At 43.0% G+C, this 22,513-nt stretch overlaps 1 long non-coding RNA gene across 1 annotated transcript; it reads left to right on the top strand.

Annotated features, from left to right (window-relative positions):
• Positions 1 to 607: 607 nt before the first annotated feature.
• LOC126870328 (uncharacterized) lies at positions 608 to 21,674 on the top strand. The gene is made up of 3 exons (XR_007691301.1): positions 608 to 1,114; positions 4,160 to 4,274; positions 20,166 to 21,674. It is a non-coding gene; the product is annotated as an uncharacterized LOC126870328 (long non-coding RNA).
• The last annotated feature ends 839 nt before the right edge of the window (positions 21,675 to 22,513 follow it).

Raw genomic sequence — 22,513 nt, 5'->3', positions numbered from 1 at the left:
ACTTTTAAATATAATGTATGTAAATATGTAATTTTAAAAATAAGATTTTGTTTACAAAAACTGTTTGTTATAGGACTAGAAACATTCTCGAGGACGTAAGGTTCTAAACAAACGTTCTCCTTTCTTATTGAATGTCAGAGATAGGGATACCTGACACGAAATATCAAGGTCTAATATCGACAGTCAATAAGGAATAACGAATAAAATTTTATCAGCTATTAGATTTTCATACCTTATTCATTTTTCTTCCTTTAGGAAAGACATTTCTTCTTCCGTTTTTATTCAAAATTATTATTTGCAATTGATTTTAGAGAAAAACTTTCCATTAGTCTATTTGCAATAAAAAGATCCTTCCCTTATGAATCTTATGAATCGATTTGCAACTGACAACTAAATTGTAATGAAAGAACATAATGAACGATAAATCCAAATTCGTAATCTAGAATATTGTATAACTGTTACGTGTTTTGAATGTAGGTACACACACATGTAATATATTTTGCATATGCACACATTTATATATTTTATTTTATATACATTTACATATTTTAACATACTATTTACACATAAAATTTCGCATTATAATAATCGTTATATATAGTAATCGATATTAAAATAATTATTAAATATTTGTTTAATTAATCCTAAAATTGAAGTATAATTATGAAAATGTTAACAAAAGAATTACGTTTAGATTTCATAAGCATATCGCAAAGTGACCGATTTAACCAGCGATCGTACAGAGGTCCCACATGTAGTCCTGAAGTATAACCAATCAGCAAACAACGCTACCTCATCGTCGACATTATATCATGCTAGCGCATCATCATAGAGTTCAGTACTGTTTAATCTGTTGAGATAAATGTCATGTTGGTATGATCACTAGTTCCTACATGCGAAGTTGGTACGACTTCTAACGACGCCCTTTTGTTTTAGCTTCTGCCACGTGTTAATTATCTGAGAGTATCCGGTGTGTTCATATGGCTGTACATGGTGGTGAAATACAGAATATAAAAACTGAATCTGTGTGAATCAATTAAATATCGAACTCCAAAACCTATTTAATAACAGGGGTAGTGCAGTAACCGAAATGGAAATTATTCTACATGCAAAAGTAAGTCGTAATAACAAATACAGTTTTCTTCTTTTATATTTTTTGTATTTTTACTGCATTTTTGATTTTCATATACATAACCGTCTTTCATTAAAAGAAGAATTTAATTTCTGAAGGATTTTTCATACAAATTTGAATAATAACTGCTATTTTTGTTGTCTTATTTCAACCTTTGTCCTTGTTTGGGCTACTGTATCGCTTATTTCTTTTTAATGTTTGCATTGTTCATAGGCTGTGCTAATTTTGTGTAAGTAATTTAGAAATATATGAGGTCTTGCAAATCAAATAATTTGATGTAGGAAATTCTTGATTTTCATAAAATAGTTCTGAACTGCTATGACTGTGTGGAAACGAAGAAGTTCGGAAATGAAATATAGAGTAAGTAAACTTCTTCGCAATCGTATGTTGAGAGAATACGGTACATGTTTCATTTCTCCTTTCGTATGATCTTCTTGTAGACTAATCATGTTTCTTCTAATAATCTTTTATTTCACGTATCTGATTGGCCACAATTTTTTAAGAATAAATTTTTATAAATTTCTTTTTTGTTAAAGTTATTTTTTCTTTTTTAATTTATCTTTTATTACAGACTGTCACATTTCAATAAGAAAAGTTCTATTTATTTAATATTATTTATGTTTATTTCTACATAGAATTATTTATGGCATATTTATACTTAGGCTAAGTCTTTAAATTTGTTGGTTACTGCAAAACAAACATAACAAAGTATTTAAGTTGTTCTTAGATTATTATAATTTGTGAATTTGTCTGAATTGCTATTCTTCTATGATAAAATGATCTTAGCTTAATGCTGCTTTTGCTTTTTAATAAAATTTGTCAGTCCTTGTAACTATTTTTCTTTGTCAGAAAAAAAATCACCATCCTATTGTTGTTTTTTAATGAATTTTGTTGTAAATTCTTAATATTATCCAATATATTTTTCTTACACATATTATACATTTTGTTTTCATCTGTTTTGTATTTTATGCTATTTTCTGCATTCACTGATCGTTCCTGTCTCCCAGCTACTCTAACTATGATTATCCTTTTAGTTATTAATAGCAGTTTCATATGCAAGAAACTTTAATTATTTTTTTCTATATTTTTAGCATATTTATATACTTCGCTATAAGTAGATTATTCTATTCTTTCTTTCTTTTATCCAGCAAGTATTTGTGTTATTTCTTCTATTATTGTTCAGTTTAAATTTATTATTATTTCTGTACCATCGGCTTCATAACTCTATTTGAGTTTATTATGTGTGTATTACTTTTTGCAATGTTTTCCTGTCTAATTATGTGTTCTCCCATGTTTGCCAGTTTTAACATGTAGTTTATGCCTCATTTTATTATTTTGTGTTCCAAGACTATTCTTATTGCTTTTAATCACATAATCTGGCATTACATGGTATTTCAGTATGTATAATATTCTTTTTAGGAAATGTGTTTGTGTTTTATCTATTCTTGTTGAGTAGTGGAGAATCCATATTCTTATACCATATACCTACACTGTGTATGGTTGACTTTGTCTTTATGTCAGATTACCATTAAAGCATTAATTTCTGTCCATAACATGAATGTTTTCGCTATAATATAAGTTGGGTTATATATATTTTTCCCCTCGTACAAAATACCAAAAGTTGCCTTTGCCAAATCAATTTATATATTGATCACTACTTGTGAAACAATTGATCACTAAACTCAAAACTGTTATTTTTCGTTCTCATATTCATTTTCATATTCATGAAATAACATTAGAGGATATAAACAATGACCAGAAAAGAGTGATGCCCTGAAACAAAGTTTAATCTATTTATGTTCAATTTCATTTTGGGTTCTTCTACTTTATCTCTTATTTACAACCTTTTTATAATAATAGTTTTTCCTCTCTTTTCTTCTTTTAATTTTGTCTGACTCTTCTATTACCTCACTTTTTTTTGTTAGTTTGCTTCTTTCTTCTGCCCATTTTGCTTTGTTCGTCTGCTCATTTTCTTTTCCTTTCTCCTACCTTTTTCTATATTCTGGTATCTTTCTATTATAATATAAAATCTCTCTTAATTAATGATAAATTTTTCTTACCTTCTTTAATTTGTCTTTCATATTCTTTGTTCCCTTCAACATTATATGTACTTTCTGTAGGATTTAAGGTTTGATTTAAAATCATTTCTTCATTTCCTTTATTGTATAACTTATTTTCCTTGCTCCTACTTGTTGTTTGTTTTTTGTCTTCTACTGCTATTTTACACTTTGTAATTTATTTTAGTGACCTTTCTCTTGTGTTTCTTTCTTATTGTTATGGTTACCGCTGCCCTCTCGAGCTTCTTTTATTTTGCTATAGTTTCCTAACGTCTGTCTTACTTTTTCTTGATTTTTTACTAAATTCACTGTCAGAATTTGTATTTTCTTGTTTTCCTTTTATTACACTCTATATTGTTTCCTTAATGTCAATGGCATGAATTTTGCAATTTGGCCAATTGTGGAAATTTACAACTAAACATGAAAAGCAATTAAATAACTCCGGAAATCAATGTATCTGAAATTTTCTTTCAAACCTTACTTTTCATACCATATTCAAGTGTAATTGTGAAATCAATTTTAATTTTTATATCCTTATTTTGCATTATACATCATATATATATATAATTCTTTGTATCATAATAATATAAGGAAATGACATTTTGATAAATAAACTAAGGAAAATGACTACTATTTTTGATATTTATATATGAATATATATTATTTTGTCATGAAATTCAATGCACACCTCAATTTAAACAAAAAAAGAAAAAGATGTAGAATTTGTTACAAAAGCGGAAATTTTTCACATTTATGCTCCAGGCATGAAACCCATGATATTTTCTCTTCACTTTTTAATTATATTTCCAATTATTTCGATTTTTCTAAATGCCCTTTCACGCATTTTTGCACACGCTATCTTTCCCTTGTTACTATTTCTGTTAGAATGTTAAATTATCTGTTAAAATATTACATTGCCTGTTAAAATTTAAAAAATTGAAAAAAAAGTCTGTTAAAATTCATTTTTTAGGAAATTTGAAGAGTTCTCGTTGCCAGAAATTTAAGGTGAATGGATTTTGTGATATTCAGGCAAACTGACTCCCGAGTAAGATAAAACTTCATAAATTCTTTCCTATGGTGCTTTGGTAAGTTCGTTTCTTTATTCGCTTTTAATTATGGAATGCATTATACCATTTAAAGAAGGTGATAAACTCCATGTATGCGTTATGTTTTCTATGCGTTATTTAAAATTACAAATGAAAAGAATACGTTTCATTTTTGTTTTGTTATATACATATTTGTATTAATGGGATCATAATTCTTGGGATCATAAGATACCAATATTCTGTTTTGAATGAACCCAAAAAGAAAACAGTTTACCTCACGACGTTTATGAGGTTGAAATTCTGAAGGTAGGTCTCTTTTATCTTTTCTTGTGGTTCTTACAGCTGAGACCTTCGGATTTTAACTCGTAAACAAGTTCGCTTAATGTGCGATTTATAAATATTTACATAGAACTGTCCAGTCAATAAAGTTGTTTTCTTCCTGAAAGTACAAACTGGCACGGTCGAATTACGATTAAATTCTTAGCTCGCGTGCTAACGTCGAAATATCTGCACACGCGAGGTTTTTGAATAATTTCTATCGAATTCATTTTCTTTGAAGATTCTCCACCGGTACAATATTTTGGGACCAACATTTATATTTGATAAAATATTACCAACGCTACCGTATAACATGGCTAAGCGCAAAGCAAAGATAACTTTTATATTATCATTGTTTGAATTGTATGTATTGGGAGAAAGATTATTTATTTCCATTATTACCTTCTTCCCTAACCAATGCCTCATTTTCTTTCATAAATACAAATTTAATAGATCAGCAATAAAATATTGACGAGGGTTCAGATTTTGACCACAGCACTTAATTATATTCATCTAAAAAGCAAATACAAACAAAAGCAATTACAAACAAAAGTTCTGTTTCAGATGAACTTTGTGTAAAGTGACTTGGAATCCAGCTTTAACTGGTTTAAAACATGCATGGATTATACTCTTCGCTATTCCTAGGACATTTACAAATTATTGTGTTTGTCCTTCTCAAGTTAGAAATTCCACTTTTTGTGAAAACGCTATTGTAATTATCCGAAAACAGTTTATTTAACATTATTTGGCGTCCTTTAGCCTTGTGCCTATTCGTTTCTATACATGACCAACATATTCTTTCTTTTAAACAACAATGTCTTCGTATGGATTAATGTCTTTATGTGTTTCGCTATCTCCATCTCCAATACATGTACTATACTTGGCATGATGTTTCTTTCCTGATCTCATAAACATTTCTGTGATGACATAAGTTTCCACTTTATCAGCACTGATATGGTTTATAGTGCAATTATCTTTGTCACCTTCATACTAATCATTGTGCTGTTCTATGCCCGTTTTATTCTCCCATGCAACGCTGCAAGATTGGGAAACCTAGATTTTACAATTATATCAAGCACATTCTTACTGTGTTTCCCGAGGAGTGTAGCAAGCCCGAACGAAAAATTCAATTCTCTCATTTTCCTGGCGTTCTCTCTTCCGAAACGCTAACTTTTCTTCTGTCTTTTTCGGTAGCTCTCGAAATTGGACGATTAGATACCCGTAAGACAACAGAATGTAAATTTTCCGGACAGCCATAGTATCTATTGATAGCCGATCCCTGAAAAATATCCATTAGCCCACAAAATAAATTTATCTTTTCCATTCCGTTCTCTAAAAGTCGCCAACACAATCCTGCGATTTATTTCAGATGACTTTTGGTATGGATTGGCATTGCCAATTAGTGGAGATGAGTTGAAAAATTTCATCCGGTACTCACACTTACTTGCAATTTTGGAACCTAAGCCGCGGTTTCTGGTTCTAGAAGATTGAATTTTTCTTTTGCAATTCTTGCAAATAACACTAGTCGCTATCATCGAAAATACAGCAACAAAGTTCAAGATATATTAACTAAGATCACTTGCAAACACTTCATTGTTATCTCTATTTTACAATTTTTTAGTTGATACGCTTGTTATTCGGTTCAGCAACGTGTATCATTCGAGTTACAGTTGATGTACACGCAGAACGCCATATTAGACCTGATGCAATTTTCGTGAACCCATCTGCTGCTATATACGTACTGCAGCTAGTTCTCATTACGAACGTTATCGCTATAAGGTTCATTTCATATCAAGCATTCTGTGCAAAGCAACAGTAATGTGTAATGTTGCCAATATTGAATCGCTTCTTTAAGAGGAAGGCATTCGAGATAGATTGCTTTCATCTTTGATTCTGTTTGGTTTCAGTTTTCTTGAGAAGTACGCAATCGGGTGTAACATACCGTTATCTTGGGGTTGTTTTAAAACGGCTCCTAAACCATCACCATTTGCATCTGTATAAATGAATATTTCTTTGTTTTGCTCATATGTTGCTAGGGCCGGACTTGAACAGACATGTTCCTTGATCCTCTGAAATGACTTCTCACATTCTTCATTGCAGATGAATTTGACATTTTTCCTTAATAAGTTATGAAGTGGTTCCAGGAATTTGCAGGCATCTTCCATAAATTTATAATAAAAATTAATTTTCCCCATTAATTGTCTTACATTCTTTTTTGTTCTTTGGGCGTTCCAGTTCCCCCAAGCCAAGAAATGTTTTTTCGGCTTTCAGCCCTTTTTTTCTCTTTTCCAAATCGCTTTCTTCCTTCCTTTAAATTTTTTAATCCTTTTTTCTCTTTTTCTCTTTCTCTAGCTATCTGCACGATAGGCCAATCATGTCCACACATAGTTTGTTTCTACAATGTTTAATATAAAGAGAATGTCCCGCGAATGTGTACGACAACATATGCCCAGCGAAGTGCACTGGTACCGATTCTCTAAACTGATAGATTCGAACGGACTTGAAGTGACTTGACGACTAGGCAGATAGAAAGGAGCGCGGTATTATCGTTCGACGCTCTCTTAGAGTAGGCCGCGGGACGACCATGCAATTTCAAAAACTCGTCGTTCTGTCGATCACCCAATGCAATCCATGTCTTCATGACTTCAGCAGTGAGTGTTGGAGTAAGACGCCTTATCAGTGCATCGGTTGGCAAAACAGTTAAAAGACGCTTTATGAGAGATCCAAACATTCTGTTGATGGTGTGCATGAATATATAGGCTCCAAGACAGACGACAACGATACGAACTACAATAAGCTAAGTCTATGAAGGGAAGCTAAACGCTACGATTAAATTTTACAGATAACTCACACTTCATGGACATAACCGGAATAAGTTGCGATACGACGTAAGAGATCATATAATTAGTCTAATTAGAACAGTGCTAGTTAGTTAAACCATCAGTCCTCAACATTTATGCAAATTTCATGTACCCATGTTCTTGTTCGACCTGACTTTTACATTGTTCCGAGATGATTGTTACAGTGTTCCCTCTTTTCTTTGTTTTTTTCTTTACTCTTTCCTTTGCTTGGCAGATAGATTTGATTATTATTTGATTATATAAATATAAATGCTGAAGGCTTTGCATCCTTAGACATCACTGATAGCGTTCCTACGTCCTTAGAAGTGAATAGTAGCGTTTCTACCTCTTATGATAATAGGGCTTACTACACAATGTTGATCGCCTGTTGGTCTGTTGGATCCTCTTGTATTATTCTTTTATTTTATTATTGCTTAGTTCGTGCCTTTCGGCTTTGAATGAACTTTCGGTTTTACATCTCTTACATCTCTTTTCCACTCTATTCTATTGCACTACCTTGCTAATTTTACCTCTAAAAACTAAAAGTGGAAACTACAAATTAGCAACTAACGACTAAAAAACTATTGCAACTTTGGTCTTTAGCCTCCTTGCTGTGCATCCTTCCTGTCGTTTGCTCTTCTCTTCTCTGTTATTGCCTTCAGTTCTGTTAAACCTTCTCCAGTCTCATTTAGCGTTTTTCCTATGTCCTTTGGTCCTCCCGTTATTTCACATTCTTCTATTACATGCCTCAGGTCTTCTTTCCTTCTAGATAGTCTGCATCTTTATCTCCCTCTTCTTTCTAGTATTCCCTTGCTTTGGTCTCGTTTCCGCATCTGAATCTTGCCAGTATTTTTCTGTCCTTCCACTTCATCCTCCCTTCTAAGTATTTTGGTAATTTTTCTTTGGTTATGTTTCTGTAGTGTATATTATACTTGGATTCCTTTATCCTTTTCTCCCTCTCTTCTGCTTCTTCCTTTCTTCTTTCTTCTATAATTTGGTCTGCTGTCATCTTTTCTTATTCCTCTCCTGTTTCTATCTGTATCCTTCCCATTCTCACATCTTCTAGTCCCTTCTTTCTCTTTCTTGTTCTTTTCCCTTCATGGCCATGAGTTGGGATGTCGTGATAGGTGCGGAAGAAATACTCAGATGTATTCAACAATCAATATTTATTAACAGTAATATTCGATGAATACACTTGTACTAATCCCCATATTCCTCATTTTCTCCTCCAGTTTCTCTCTGTTTAGTCTGTCGAACGCCGCTCTTAGGCAGGTATATAATTTCCCTCTTTCTTCGCCTATGAGGTGGATAGGTCGTGATAGGTACTGAAGGAACATTTGGATATGTTTAACAACCAAGATATTTATTCACACTTATGAGGTGACAGTCCGTGAAGGTGACCGTCCGTGAAGGTGACCGTCCGTGAAGGTGCCCGCAAGAAAATACCCTTGATTTTCAACAATAACGTTTATTAGACTCTTAACAATTAACAACAAATAACGTTTAACCACGGTTTACGTTTAGCAACAATTAATAACAAGTAACGATTAAAACTGAACTCTCAAGAGTAGTTTTAACGACTCGTTTCTCTAATTGTGTTTGCTTCTCTTAACCTTTCGCACTTCGCGGCTCGGGGCAAAATGAATCTTTTTGGTTCAAAACCGAACAGATTCTTTCCTTTGTTGCCCCTCGATATCCCCACTACGCGCGCGTTTATCAGAAGTCCGCGACGGTTGCCACGTATGCATTCTACCGAATATTCGGCGAAAAAGTCGTAGGGATATCGATGGTACATTAGGCCTGTCGGCCTTACGCTTTGAAGGTATAGAGCTTTGTGCCGCGAAGCTGTTGGAAATTTCCGTGGTCGAGTGTCGCCACATCTAGCTGCTTGTCTGTGATGTGGTTTATTACATAAACCGTATCGGTCACTTCTCTTCCTTTTCTGAATCCGAATTGGCTCTCTCCGTTTCTTTTCAATCTCTGCCTTCAGTCGTTCGTCCAGTATCCCTGCATGATAGTGAGTGGTACCATCCGCTTGATGCTCCGATCGAACGGTAGCCGTCCGTATGATGCGTCTGCGCCGGGTTGGACCTTGATGATTCTGCCCAGTGGCCATTGCATTGGGGGAACGTTGTCTTCTCTGAGAATGACGATGGCGCCTTCTCGTATGTCGTGACTGCCCTTACTCCATTTGTTTCGGATGTTCAGCTCGTTCAGATACTCTCGATGCCAGTGGCGCCAGAAATGTTTGAGTTTTTGAATATGTTGCCAGCTGGAGAGACGATTGGATGGAGTGTCCCTGAAATCTCGTTCTCGGAAGCTTGTTAATGAATCACCGAAGTGACCGGGAGTAAGGACAAGAAGATCGTTTTGGTCTGATGATATTGGAGTCAGCGGACGGGAGTTGAGGATAGACTCGATTTCAATGATGAGTGTGTTGAAGTTTTCAAATGTTAAGAGCTCGTTACCTTTTTTTTTTTTTTTTTTCGTGGAGGAAACCTTCATACGCGCCCCGCGCCCTCCGGGGAGAGGGCGCTGGGTAGTGCCGGATTCGTACCGGCTAAAACCTCCACGGTGACCTGTCCTGACGCCTGAGTCGAGATGCACCCGGGATCTCTCCCGAATTACTACCGGTTACCCCCGGGCGTCTATCTCTCCTTTTTGTCGAAGGGAGGCGTCCTGCTCTTCTTGGACCGCTGGGGGGGGGGACCACGCCCCCTAGCGCCTCGCTCCTGCCGCGTCATCCTGGGGACCCCGTCCCCTGACGCCTCTTCCTGGTTCTTCGCGCTCCTACGGTGGCCGCGGCGGCGCCGGTGGCGGCGTCGCGCCCCTGCGGCGCGTTGTGTTTCTCGGGTGCTGCGATGTCCTGGACGGATCGCGAGCTCGCTCTCGGTTTCTTTCCGCCCGCTCCTTCGCCAGCATGACCTGCTCGCAGTAGGTGCGGATGGCGGCGAACTCCTGGCGCCCTCTGAGCATGGCCGCGACGACCACTTCGGGGGCTAAGCTCTCGCCGATTTCGAGCCGTAGGACGCGTCGTGGTTCCGCCCACGCCGGACAGAACTCCAGCGTGTGTTGCGCCGTGTCCTCCTCTTCCTCGCAGTGGTGACAGACGGACGTCGCCTCTCGCCGAATCCTTAGCAGGTACTCACCGAACACTCCGTGGCCGGTGAGCACCTGCATCATCCTGAAGGTCAGCGGCGCTCCGCCTCGATCCCTCCAGGCCTCCCAGTTGGGAAGCACGGCGCGAACGGCCCGGTGCGGCCGCACGGCGTCCTCCTGGATCAGCTGCGAGCGCCATCGTTCCCACGTCTCCTTCTTCGCCTCCTCCCGGATGTTCGGGGCCGGCTGGCTGGCGGTCGATGGCGTCGGGCCCCTCTGGTGTTCGTACACACGTTCGAGCGCCAGGGCTTGCAGCTCGAACGGGGGGATGCCGCCAGCACGGTCGCCGACGCGTACGATGTCGTCCTGTAGCCTCTCGCTATGCGGATAGCGGTCGTCCTCTGCAGCCTCCGCAGCAAGGTCAGGCTGCGGCGACTGGCCGTCAAGCTTCTGGCCCAGACGGGTGCCCCGTAGAGGACTCGGGACCAAACCACTCCCTCGTAGAGTCGGCGGATTCTCGATCCTGCTGCGCCGATGTTCGGTAGGAGGCCGCACAGGGCGTTGGCTGCGGCCGTCACCTTCGGGACCAGTTGCTCGAAGTGCGGTCCGAAGGTCCATCCGCTGTCGATCGTGAGACCCAGGTACTTCATCTGGCGTTTCACCGGGACCTCTTCTCCGCCGATGTTCACCGACTGTCCGGGAGGAGGTGTTCCTCTTCGTCGCTGGTCGAAGAACCACAGTGCCTCGGATTTGGCCAGCGACACCGTCAGGCCGAGCCTTCGAATGGCGCGCACCGCGCACGCCACGGCGTCCTCCGTGCGATTCGCCGTGTCGTGCCACCGCCGTCCCCCGGCCATGACCAGGGTGTCGTCGGCGTAGCACACCATGCCTGCTCCCGGGGCATCGGACATCGGAGGACGGAGTCGTAGGCCGTGATCCAGAGTATCGGTCCCAACACCGACTCCTGCGGAACGCCGCGCTCGATCCGTTTTCTTTCCTCCCCGTTCTTCCAGGCGTAGACGATGTATCTGTCGATCAGGTACGCCCGGATGATCCCTACCAGGTACGCCGGGACCTCGAAGTGTCGCAGGGCTTCCACGATCCTGACCCAGGGGATCGAGTTGAAGGCGTTGGTGACGTCGAGTGATACCGCTACTGCCACCCCTTCTCGAGAGACCTTGTCCTCGGCCATGGTCTTTACCCTCTTCACCGCGTCCAAGGTCGAGCGGCCGCGGCGGAATCCGTATTGGCTGTCGTGCCATCCGGGCGCCCTCTCGCTCATGTGAGCCTCCAGCCGGGCGGCGATGATCCTTTCGAGCATTTTTCCCACCTCGTCCAGCAGGCATATCGGCCTGTACGCGGACGGCGAGTCCGGCGGGCGGCCCTCTTTCCGCAGCAGAACCAGTTTAGCCGTCCGCCATGACCGGGGGTAGACGCCCTCCTCTAGGCATCTGGTGAACAGGTTTCGCAGGCGGGGAGCCATGGTGACGATCGTCTCCACCCACGCTCGGCCCGGTATTCCGTCCGGACCGGGTGCCACGTCGCGGGATGCCATCCTCCTGGCTGCTTCGAAGAGTTCTTCTTCGGTCACTCGCAGTTCTTCGCTCCATCCTGTTGCGGTCGTCGTCGCTGCCTCCTCGTCGTCGTCGTCGTCGTCGTCGTCGACAGAGGGGGAGGATGGCGCTGGTTGGCTCGTGTCCGTGTCCTCCAGCGGGAACAACGTCCCGATGACGTTGTCCAGCAACGCCGGATCCATGTTCGAGGTCAGTGGGGGCGCCAAGGGTCGTAGCTTCTTCGTAACTACTTTGTAGGGCCGTCCCCACTGGTCGGATTCGACCTCCTCGATCAGTTCCGCCCAACACCGAGCTTTCGCGGTTTTGATCTGCCGCTGAAGAGTGCGTCTCGCCTCTCTGTACTCCTCGTAGCAGCTGGAGATCTGTTCCTCGTCGCGCGTGAGCCTGCGACGGCGGGCCCTTAGGAATCTTCTGCCGGCCCGAACGCAGTTCTCTCGCATCTTCGCGATCTCCGGAGTCCACCAGTACGTTCCTTGGTCGCATCTCCCCCCTCGGGACGGAGCGCGGCATCGAGGCGTCGCACGCCGCGCACATGTATCTTCGGAGCTCCTCCGCCTTCTCGTCGATGCTTTCCTGCTCGGTTGTCCGTCGGGCGTCCCAGCTCCAGGCGGATACGATCGTGGCCGCCCGTAGCATCTCCTTGTCCCTTTCCTTGAAACGCCATCGCGGTGGCGGGCGGCGGCGGTTTTCTCCCGGTCGTCGTCGTCCTCCGGCGTCGTCTTCGGCCCCCAGGGCCACCTCCATCAGTATGTAGAGGTGATCGGATAGCGTTTCCACCCCTTCGGCCACCCTCCAATCGTGGATTCGCTTGAGTAGCTCCGGGGTGGCCCACGTGATGTCCACTACCGAGGATCCTCTCCATGCCACGCAAGTGCTCGCCGAGCCCCTGTTTTCCAGTAGGAGCCCCAGACCCGCTGCCCAATCGGTGAGCATCCTTCCTCGAGAGTTGGTCCTGGGATTTCCCCATTGCGTCGAGTGGGCGTTGAAGTACCCGAGGACGAGTACTTGGCGGGGGAGGCATCTTCCGATGCACTCGCCTACTCGATCCAGGAAGTCCCCGTACGCGGCCAGGTCGATGTTTGGGGAGACGTATACCGCCACCACCGCTGCTCCCTGCCACTCGACCGCGACGAAGCCGCTGCCACGGTCCAGCAGGAAGCCCGGGGCTGCCGTCCACGTTATCCCTGCGGATCCGTCCAGGTCCCCGACCCAGTTGGGCGAGTCGGGAATGCGATGTGGTTCGGCCACCGCCGCCAGGGCGACCTCGTTCTCCCGGATGGTCTGAAGGAGCAGATCTTGCGCCCTTCTCGACCTACCGAGGTTGCATTGCAGGAGGCGCTTGAATTATGTGGTCACCTCCATGGCCTCCTCCCGGCCGTCCGCCGCTGTTGGTTCGGCGGCGCTTCCTGGTGTCCCTTCCGCGCCTGCTGCTGCTGCTGCTGGTTGGCGGATCGGTCGCTTTCTCTTGACTTTCGGTGGGGTGCATGCCTCTCCGCCCATCCTGTGGTTCGCGGGCGCCCCGAGCGACTCGCACAGGGGGCACTTGGGAGTGGAGGCGGGACAGTCTCTGGCGCGGTGTCCGTTTCCGCCGCACCTGTAGCACAGATGCCCTCGGTCTTCGCTGGATACGCAGGTGGCGCGTACGTGTCCCAGTTCCAGGCACCTGAAGCACTGCAACGGCCGCTTCGGGATGGCCCTTATCCTCGCGGTTGACCAGCCGATGTCTATCTTCTCTGCCTGGGCCAGCTTGCGGGCTCCTGCTGCCGGACACTTGATCCATGCCGTCCCGAGGCCGCCTCTGGTGGCGCCGATCTCGCCCACCTGTACCTCCGCGCTGCCGCATCCTGCCGCCGAGGCCAGTGCTTCCTGCAGCTCCTCCCTCTTGACCGAGATGTCTATCCCGGTCGCTCGTAGCTCCGCCATCCTGGTTGGAGTGGCGATTCTCACCGGCGTCGGGTCCAGCGCCTCGGCCAGACGCGTCGCCAGTAGCGTCGCCTTTCCTCTGTCCTTGTCTCCAGGGACTTTGATTATGATGGCCCCCGTCATCGCCTTTTTCATTTCTAGACGTTCCATTCCGAGCTCCGAAAGCGGGGTCCTTGTTCTGGCCGCTTCCAGGACGTCGGCGTACGACATCCTCGCTCCCTCGTTCAGCGTCAGGGTCACCGCGGATGTTCGCGGTGCGCGAGGGGGCGTGGCCACCTTGGGTGTCTTCAGTGGTCCTTTCTGCGTTGCGGGGGCACTCTGTTTCGGTGCGCCTGCCGTCCTGCCGGGCTGGGGCTGCTGCTGCCGTGCCCGCGTCGGTGGTGGCGCGGTCGGTCCTCTTCTTGCCGTCTCTCCTTCAGCGGCGACGGTTGTCCTTGTCCCGTTCGCCTTCCTCCTTCTCCTTCTTTTCTTTTTTGTTTCCGCCAGTCCCAGCCCCCATCCTCCTGTTCCCTTGGGGGCGACGTCGGTTGGGCGGCGCGGGGATCGACGGAGTGGTCCTTGCTCGGTCGTGCTTCGGGGGGGTGTTGCCATCGCGTGTCCCCGAATGGTTCCTCTATGGTCCTAAGAATGGAGGATCCCAGTTCTCGGACTACTCTTTCTAGGGCGTCTAGGCGTGTCCTGTCGTTTCCATCTTCTCGTGGAGGACGGTCGTATTCGGGCGTCGCGTTGGCGCATCGCGGGCATTCGTGGACTCGAGCAGCGAGTCTCCTTAGTTCCTGGCGGAGGGCTGCGTTCTCCTTTTTCAGCACGGACAGCCTCGTGTCTACGTCGTCGGTGCCTCGCGCTGGTCTCGTCCTCCTCGAGGATTCCGTGTTGCAGGCGGCGGTGATGTAACTCGCCGCGTTCTTCAGGGATCTAATGTAGGTCCCCTTGAGGTTTGAGGACGTCGTCGCGACGTGCATTATTTCGGACACGTGCATCGTCAGGCCCGCGCTGATGTCTGCCGGGGAGCTCGTCCTCATCTCCGCCTCTAATTCTTCGGACACCTCCGGGGTTGTGGCTGCTATTTTCCTCTTCTTCTCCCTGGATGCCGCCGAAGCCGAGCGCGAGGTGATCGAGGCGGTCGGATCCTCGTCGTCGGACCTCGCTCGCGCCCGTGATCCATCCTCCTGCCATCGTCCAGCCTCGCTGGTGTGAGAAAGACGCCCTCCGGCCTGTCCGCGGCTCTTAGCGAGCGTCTTGTCACCCTCCTCGGAGATTCCTCCGCCGTTTCCATCCTGTTGTCCTCCGGTTGTCCTCCGGTTGTCCTCCTGTTGTCCTCCTCCTGTCTCCTGCTCCATCGCCAGGCGTAGAAACACGTCCGGGGGCCTGGCGGTCCACCCTCGAACGGCCGTGGTCGCGAGATGTCGACGCAGTGGGGCCCACTTCACTACCCACGGCTGCGCCGGTACTGGAGTATCCCTCCCCTGCACCGCAAACTTTGTTACTTAAGTTTTCTATATCCATGTTTCTTGTTTTTGGTTTTTTTTTGCCGAGGTCGTCAACGGTGTGTCGTGTCCTGGTGCCGCTCACTCTTCTTCACACCCTGATCCGGTCAGAGCTGGTGCAGGTGTGCCAGGGAGCCCCTTGTGATGAGGTGGTGAGTGGTCCTAACAGGCGTGGGGGCCACCAACTTCTCCGAAATTTCCGCACCGGATCGGCGAACTGGCTAGTGCCGCGGACACCGGCCAGCCGCCACCCGACTATAAGAAATATCAGATCCATCGGTGTTTCCCAGGGTAGTCCTGTGTCCCGGGGGCTTCGCCTGCCTCGTGCTCCTTGGATAGTCCCAGAAAAATGGCTTCGGTGCGCCTCCTTCCTCTTCGTCAGCGCCCGCCGAACGGTCACCCATCCTTGTCCGTGCCGCGGCGACCATTGCTTAACCTTCGTGATCGATGGGAAACTAGCGTTTCCACCGCGGCTAAGCGGGCGCTAAGAGCTCGTTACCTACGATACGTCTGAGATGTGGTTTGAAGGATTTCACTGCAGCCTCCCACAACCCGCCGAAGTGATGTGAGTTGGGAGGAATGAAGCGCCATTCGATCCGTCGGTCGGTTAAAAAGGACTGAACCTTTACCTTATGATCGTCGGACTGCAGAAGGTTTCAGAGCTCTCGTAATTCGTTGTTGGCGACAACGAAGTTGGTACCGTTGTGTAGATAGAGTAGTAAATCGGCCGATTTGAAAGCCTCGTCTCCGATGCAAGGAGGTAATTTTGTCTGTGTTCTCCATTGGTATAGTAGATTGTGAAGACAATGCAATAAACGAGCTTACCTCGTGGTTGTGAGTTTAAATGTTACTCGTCACCGTGTGTGTCTCGTTTGACGTGTAAGACGTGTTCTTGCGGAAGTTGACCCTCTAGTTGTTGGCGCGAGGCTGCGTGGTTGCGTTCTTCAACCACCGGGTTATGCCTCTTCAAAAAACTGATGGACTCTGGCGTTACTGACTTCGCTGGAGTGATAACGCTTCTACTGCTGTTTGTGTTGGATTCACGTGGCACTGTATGGCAGTGGGTGTCACTGGCGTGCACTTTTCACTTGACACGTGATCCGGTTCGAAGGACCAAAATGATTCGACCGGTTACGTGTTCACACTTTTCACTTGCCACTGAATCCGGCTCAAGGGACCAAAATGTTACGATCGTTCGCGGAGAGACGCGGTCGCTAGGAAAACGCGTCAGCGAGAGGCGTAAATTCTCGCTACGATTCGGTTACTCGACGCCGCGAAATAGTCGTTCCCCTGTTTCGATTAAGATAATAGAGATGGTTCAATGAATGTAACACTGTATAATAAGTTATAAATCACAATTTATTCCAACAACTTTGTAAGGAAGATAGTTACGCTGGTGCGTATGTATAAGATAAGTGAGTGGCTGCTCTACGGGTGTAAGCCCGGTCAAAAGATGTTGACTGTTTGAAAGATGGAAAATCAGTGCAGTTCGGTGACGATGCTGTGGTGGAGGAAAGCTAAGGATGGGTGTGTCTAGCTCACGGGACCATCGGATTTGTTGATGACGATTTTGGCTAAGAGAGTGAGGGAAATAGGCTTCGTTGTTAATTGGTTATTTACTATGGTGGTGGGTGAAGAAGGATGCTAACCGCCCTCGAGATAAATTCCTGAGATTTACGGAGGGCACTTGAGACTATTGAGGGTACGCAGTAAGGATCCGAAGACATCTGGCTGCCATCTTGCCCGAGGTGTGTGGCCTGGTTTACAGTGTTGTCCGACGCAACATCTTCTCTCTCCTCCGTTATTTTCTCTTCCTCTCTATGCCCCGTTTTTCTGCCCTCTTTGTGCTCTGTCCCTTCTAAAATTTCCATAAAGTGATTTTTCCACTCTTCTTCGCTTATATCCTCATCTATACCATCTCTACTTCTTCTGTATTTATTTATATATTTTCACGCTTCTTGTTCTGTTTTGATCCTCTTTATTTTCTACATTCCTTCTTCTTCGTGTCTTTCCTTTTTTTGTTTACACCACTGCTTGAATGGCTTTTTTCCTCTGTGAGCGCTTCTCTGCTGCATTTTCCTTTCATAAACTTTGTCATCTTCCTTCTCATCTCTCTTTTCCTTTCTTTTCACTCCTTGTCGTACCACACTTTCTCCCCCATGCCCCATTTCCTTATCTTCACTTTCTGCTTAGGCATTGCTTCATTTATCTTCTTTTTGATTTCAGTCCACATTTCCTCTACTGTTCTTCCCTTGCAGGTCCAGCCTTTACATTCCTCCAGGTATTTTTCCACACTTTAGTTTGTTCATTCCCTTTTCTCCTTCTCCTCTTCTTTCTTTTCCTCACTTTTTGTAATTCCGGCCCCCTATTTCTATTTCTAACGGCATGTGGTCCGACCCTGTTCTTCTTCCTACTTTCATGTCGATTATTTCTTCTGTCGTCTCCTGATTTCCAATCACATAATCTATTACTGAGTTTCCTCCCTCCCCATATATGTCCACTCCTCCCCTTCTTTATCTCTTCCAGTGATTATCATCCAGCTTCTCTCTTCCAGGTACTTTAGCAGAGTTGCATGCCCAAGTACTTTTCTAGTACTGTTCTATCATTGATCCACGTAGGGCAGTGGTACAACGCATGCTCCGCATCATTTTCTTCAGCATTATAATCCCAGCATCTTGAGTGGGCCTCCTTATTAATAGCCTTACGATATACGTTAAATATTCCATGTCCACTCAAGTTCTACATGGTAAAGTCTTCAATATTCCTTCTGTACTTCTTTTAAAAATACAAGCGTCATTCATAAGTCTCCTTGTCCAATTATCCTCCCTGTAATATCTCCATTCTTCTCTCCACTTTTTCTCCATACGTTCTTCCACTGTCCTAATCCTTTCTATAAAAATTGAGGCGGTTCCTGACCTAGAACGGGTGTTATATCGCTCCTGTTATTCTACCCTTCTTATCTCATAGTTTTCCGCCTGCAGCTGTGTTTTAAAATATATCGATATAGTGCCCGTAAGCATACACAGTGCTGACACGTGTTGCTTGCTGTCTCCCGGTTCCAGCAATTCTGTTGTCGTTATTTTTAAAGATCAAACTACGTTACGTTTTGTTTCTTTCGTCGTGAGTGCTTGTTGTTTTCTTGGTAGTTTTGTATTTTTATTTTGTTTACCCGGAGTTTGTAAATAAAGTCCCGCGGGGCCTTGTTTACTTCTGTGATCACGAATCTTCGTCTAGTATTCAGGCCATGCCAAGTCGTAAATACGAACAACGTCTTCCTCTAATATCTTCCTCTAGCGTTGACTTGCTAAGAGTATTTTTATTTGCATATTGTTTCAAAAAATTTACCAATATCACGTTATGTAAACACCTATGGACCATATGCAGTTACCATTACTTCGCATCAATCAGTATAAACGTTATTTTGAAGTACTATTATATCATGTGTCACTGCATAAATCTTCTGATTTTGCTTCAGCATTTCTGTTGTATACAATAGTATTGGTGTGCTGTTTTAATCGAGATTTTAGTTCACATGGAACCTAAATCACAAGAATAATAAAAAAAGAAAAATGTTACTTGCTTCCGGATACGACGAAATAAACCACTACTTTTATGGCGTTTACGGGCCCAAATTGGAAAATGTGGACGAATTTTGGATCTATGTTATTATCGTTTTTGGCTGAACTTTGCTTTAGGGCAAAACCAAAAATTAATCACTTTTTTGCAGTCTATCAGTTTTCAAAACGGGGAAATGTAAAATTATGTAAAATTTGTGTGGTATTTTACATTTTATTTTAGCAATAAATTGGATTCTGGAACTTTCAATGAGTACCGTTTATGGAGCCACTGACTGCGCGTGGATGGTAATCATTTTGACCTATTGAGTCAAACGTGTTTGATTACATGTATTTTGTATACATGTATTTGGTTTTTCATTCTGACGACTCAAGGACACTTGTATACAGCAAACCCGGATTAGTTCGATTACTTTTTTTTAAAAAAGGCTGTGATATTACTGTTTTTTCATACTCTTTTTTTGTTTTCGGCAAATTGAAGTGTTGCATAAGTAATCTATGAATTGAAATATTTATTCCTTTTTTTAATAAAAATCATTAATATTGCAAGTGCCTGGTCTTATCCGTATGTTCAGGTTAGAGAGTTCTCCCATTACTGGTGAGATCCACCTTGAAGAACGGTAAAACCTGTTGCTACTTGATGCGACCGGTACACAGGTGCTGAACCTTCTTTGGAACATGTACCCACCAATTATTTCTAATTTTCCATTCATCTTAAAAAAGTGGCAAATCCGAAAAATCGGATGTCCACCCTTAGGAACTCGCTTTTCAACATCGTTTCAATCATCGATCTGTAATAGAACTTTATTAAGTAAACTTATTTAAGTATTTTTCTACAAGTCTGTGCATGCATCCTCCTTTTTTTCCCAGAGCTGCCTTTATGCTCTAAAGAAACTTGGTTACATTAAGTTGAATCTCGAGACAGTTCAGTAAAAGTTCGCGTGAACGGCGCATTGCAACAATATCAGTGTCAAGGCCTGTAGGTAACAGTTTTTTCCAATGCGTCCAAAGAATTCATTTGCGTTTTTTCACCACTGCGTTGTTTTTTCGCTCTCTTTTTATCGTGTTATGCACCTTTTCGCAGTTATCGAATGTTTCCTGTATTTATTTTCAGGTTGACGCTAGACGGCCAATTGTGTTAGTACGAACTAATTTTTTGCGAATATAATATACTCAATGTAACATGTATGCATACTCAGGAAATAGAATTCATTTAGAGACCAGCTAAGGATGGGGACAAAGATGAGGATTGTGCGAATTTTTATGGCGACGTCAACTCATTGAATGATATAATGGACATAAGCTCATTTGGCGCCAAAGAGAAATGTAAAATACTCTGAAGATGTTTTGCTTTGCATAGTCATATGGTATGCGTCATTGGATTCCGTAATTTCAAACTTGGATTTGTGGATTCCACACATTGAAAACTACAAAATTGCAGATAAAAAAGACAATGATTTTTAGTTCCCTACAGTAAAGTTCAACCCCATTTTTTTAATATAATTGCCAGTTCTAATGCATAACTGACAGAGCAAGATCGCTACTTTGGAGTATGTTGCTATAAACAATATATTAAACTTTAATATTATATCCAAAATAAAATGTTTAACTCAGTAATGAAAAATATATAAAATAGCACGATATTGATCGAAGGGCTGCTCTGAAAAGATATAGGTTTGCTTTATCTCTAAGAGTCCAGGATTGCACGTTATTATTTTGTGATAGACACTCTTGAGTTTGCAATCCTTCAATCATCCGCCTATAATAAGTGTACAATAACGATTATTCTATTTCCTAAAATAATATCAATTACTCATTCATTTTTTATTTTTATAATACACTACGCATGCTATTTGTATAATTAATTTGTTATTACTTCACGCAACCGCTTGCGCCCACCTTGCAGCGGTCGGCGAGAACTCTAACCCACACTTAAACCTAATAAATGATGATATTCTCTTTTTATTGAGCTAGTATATAAGTTATAGTAGATAAGTTATAGCAGGCATATGCTGCACATCGTATATGTGGTTATCGTTATCGTATATGTTGTGCCATTATTTTAAGCCTTTGCTCGCCTTACTCTCGTTTATAAACAAAAGGTAACCTACAACTAATACTGACGTTCCCATTGCCAAATACGCATAACTGTAGTCAAATATACTTTGTAGCGATACCGGCATTTTTTACGAATATCTCAATAAGGCCGATCCCCGGTTATATAGTCAGGCCGGAAAATATTCGGACACTAGAACAACTTTGATTTCTCTGCCCTGTACTTGAAATAAATACGGAAAAAACAACAAAAACATTTTGCAGTATACTGAACTATATTGCATAGGTCTCGAAGTAAAAAACTTTTGATTTAAAAGAAAGCGTTTTTTAAATATAAGAAGTGTTGAAAAATGTGAATTTTGGTGTTATAAAAATATCTGAACATTTTATAAATTAATGTTAGAAAAACTAATATGGCAATACTATTTTTCATAAAAGTCCAATATTTTGTCCGATACCCCTTTTGTTCAATAATGTGTTAGTAGACGATTTTCCAGATGTTGAAGATTATTTTTTATTAATAATCGATACTGTAATTTATTTCTCTATTAAATGAACTTTCTTCAGTGTTTATTGTTATACTTTTGTATGATTGTATTTTTTACTAATTGTGCGACGTAGTTTATTCTATAGGGACGGTCGTGCTTCTGTGAAACACTCGTTATCTTAGTTTGATATCTTAAATCTGTATTGCATTGGAGCATTCTCGTAAATTTTGAATTCACTTTCCGTCGATCTCCAGAAGAATGGAACGTTTCTTCAAGTTCGCTGTTCATTTTATTTCAGGAATCGTAATTAATGGATTGTGCTTTATTTCGCGAACGATACGAATATCTTGCCGCAGCGTCATTTTGCGTTTTCTACCCGTTCTTGGCACATCTTCAGCGAAACATCTCTCTTTGACTGAATCACATGGCATTCTTTTTTTTTTAAGCTAGAAAAATTTACGGAATGTCCAGCTGAACAAATTGTAAACTACAAATTATTTATTATTTATTATTGCTTAGTCCGCGCCTTTCGGCTTTGGACGAACTTTCGGTTTTACATCCCTTATACCTATTTCGCTTCTTATATATCTACCTCCCCTCTTATCCATTCTATTATATTGCACTCCCTTAATTATTCTATCTCTAAAAACTAAAAAACTAGAAAAAACTAAAAACTAATGACTAAAAAGCTATTGCAACTTTGCGCCTTTGCCTCCTTGCTGTGCTTCCTTCTTGTCGTTCCGCCCCTTCTTGTATTACCCTTCTCCTCTCTATTATTGCTTTTAGTTCTATTAGTCCTTCTCTAGTCTCATTTAGTGTTTTTTCTATGTCCTTTGGTGCTCCCGTTATGTCACATTCTTCTGTTACATGTTTCAGGTCTTCTTCTTTCCTTTTACATAGTTTGCATCTTTTTTCTCCT

This window comes from Bombus huntii, chromosome 10 (genome assembly GCF_024542735.1).
Source record: "Bombus huntii isolate Logan2020A chromosome 10, iyBomHunt1.1, whole genome shotgun sequence".
Taxonomy (NCBI): domain Eukaryota; kingdom Metazoa; phylum Arthropoda; class Insecta; order Hymenoptera; family Apidae; genus Bombus; species Bombus huntii.
The sequence above is the reverse complement of the archived record's forward strand: the minus strand, read 5'-3'. Positions and strand labels throughout refer to the sequence as shown.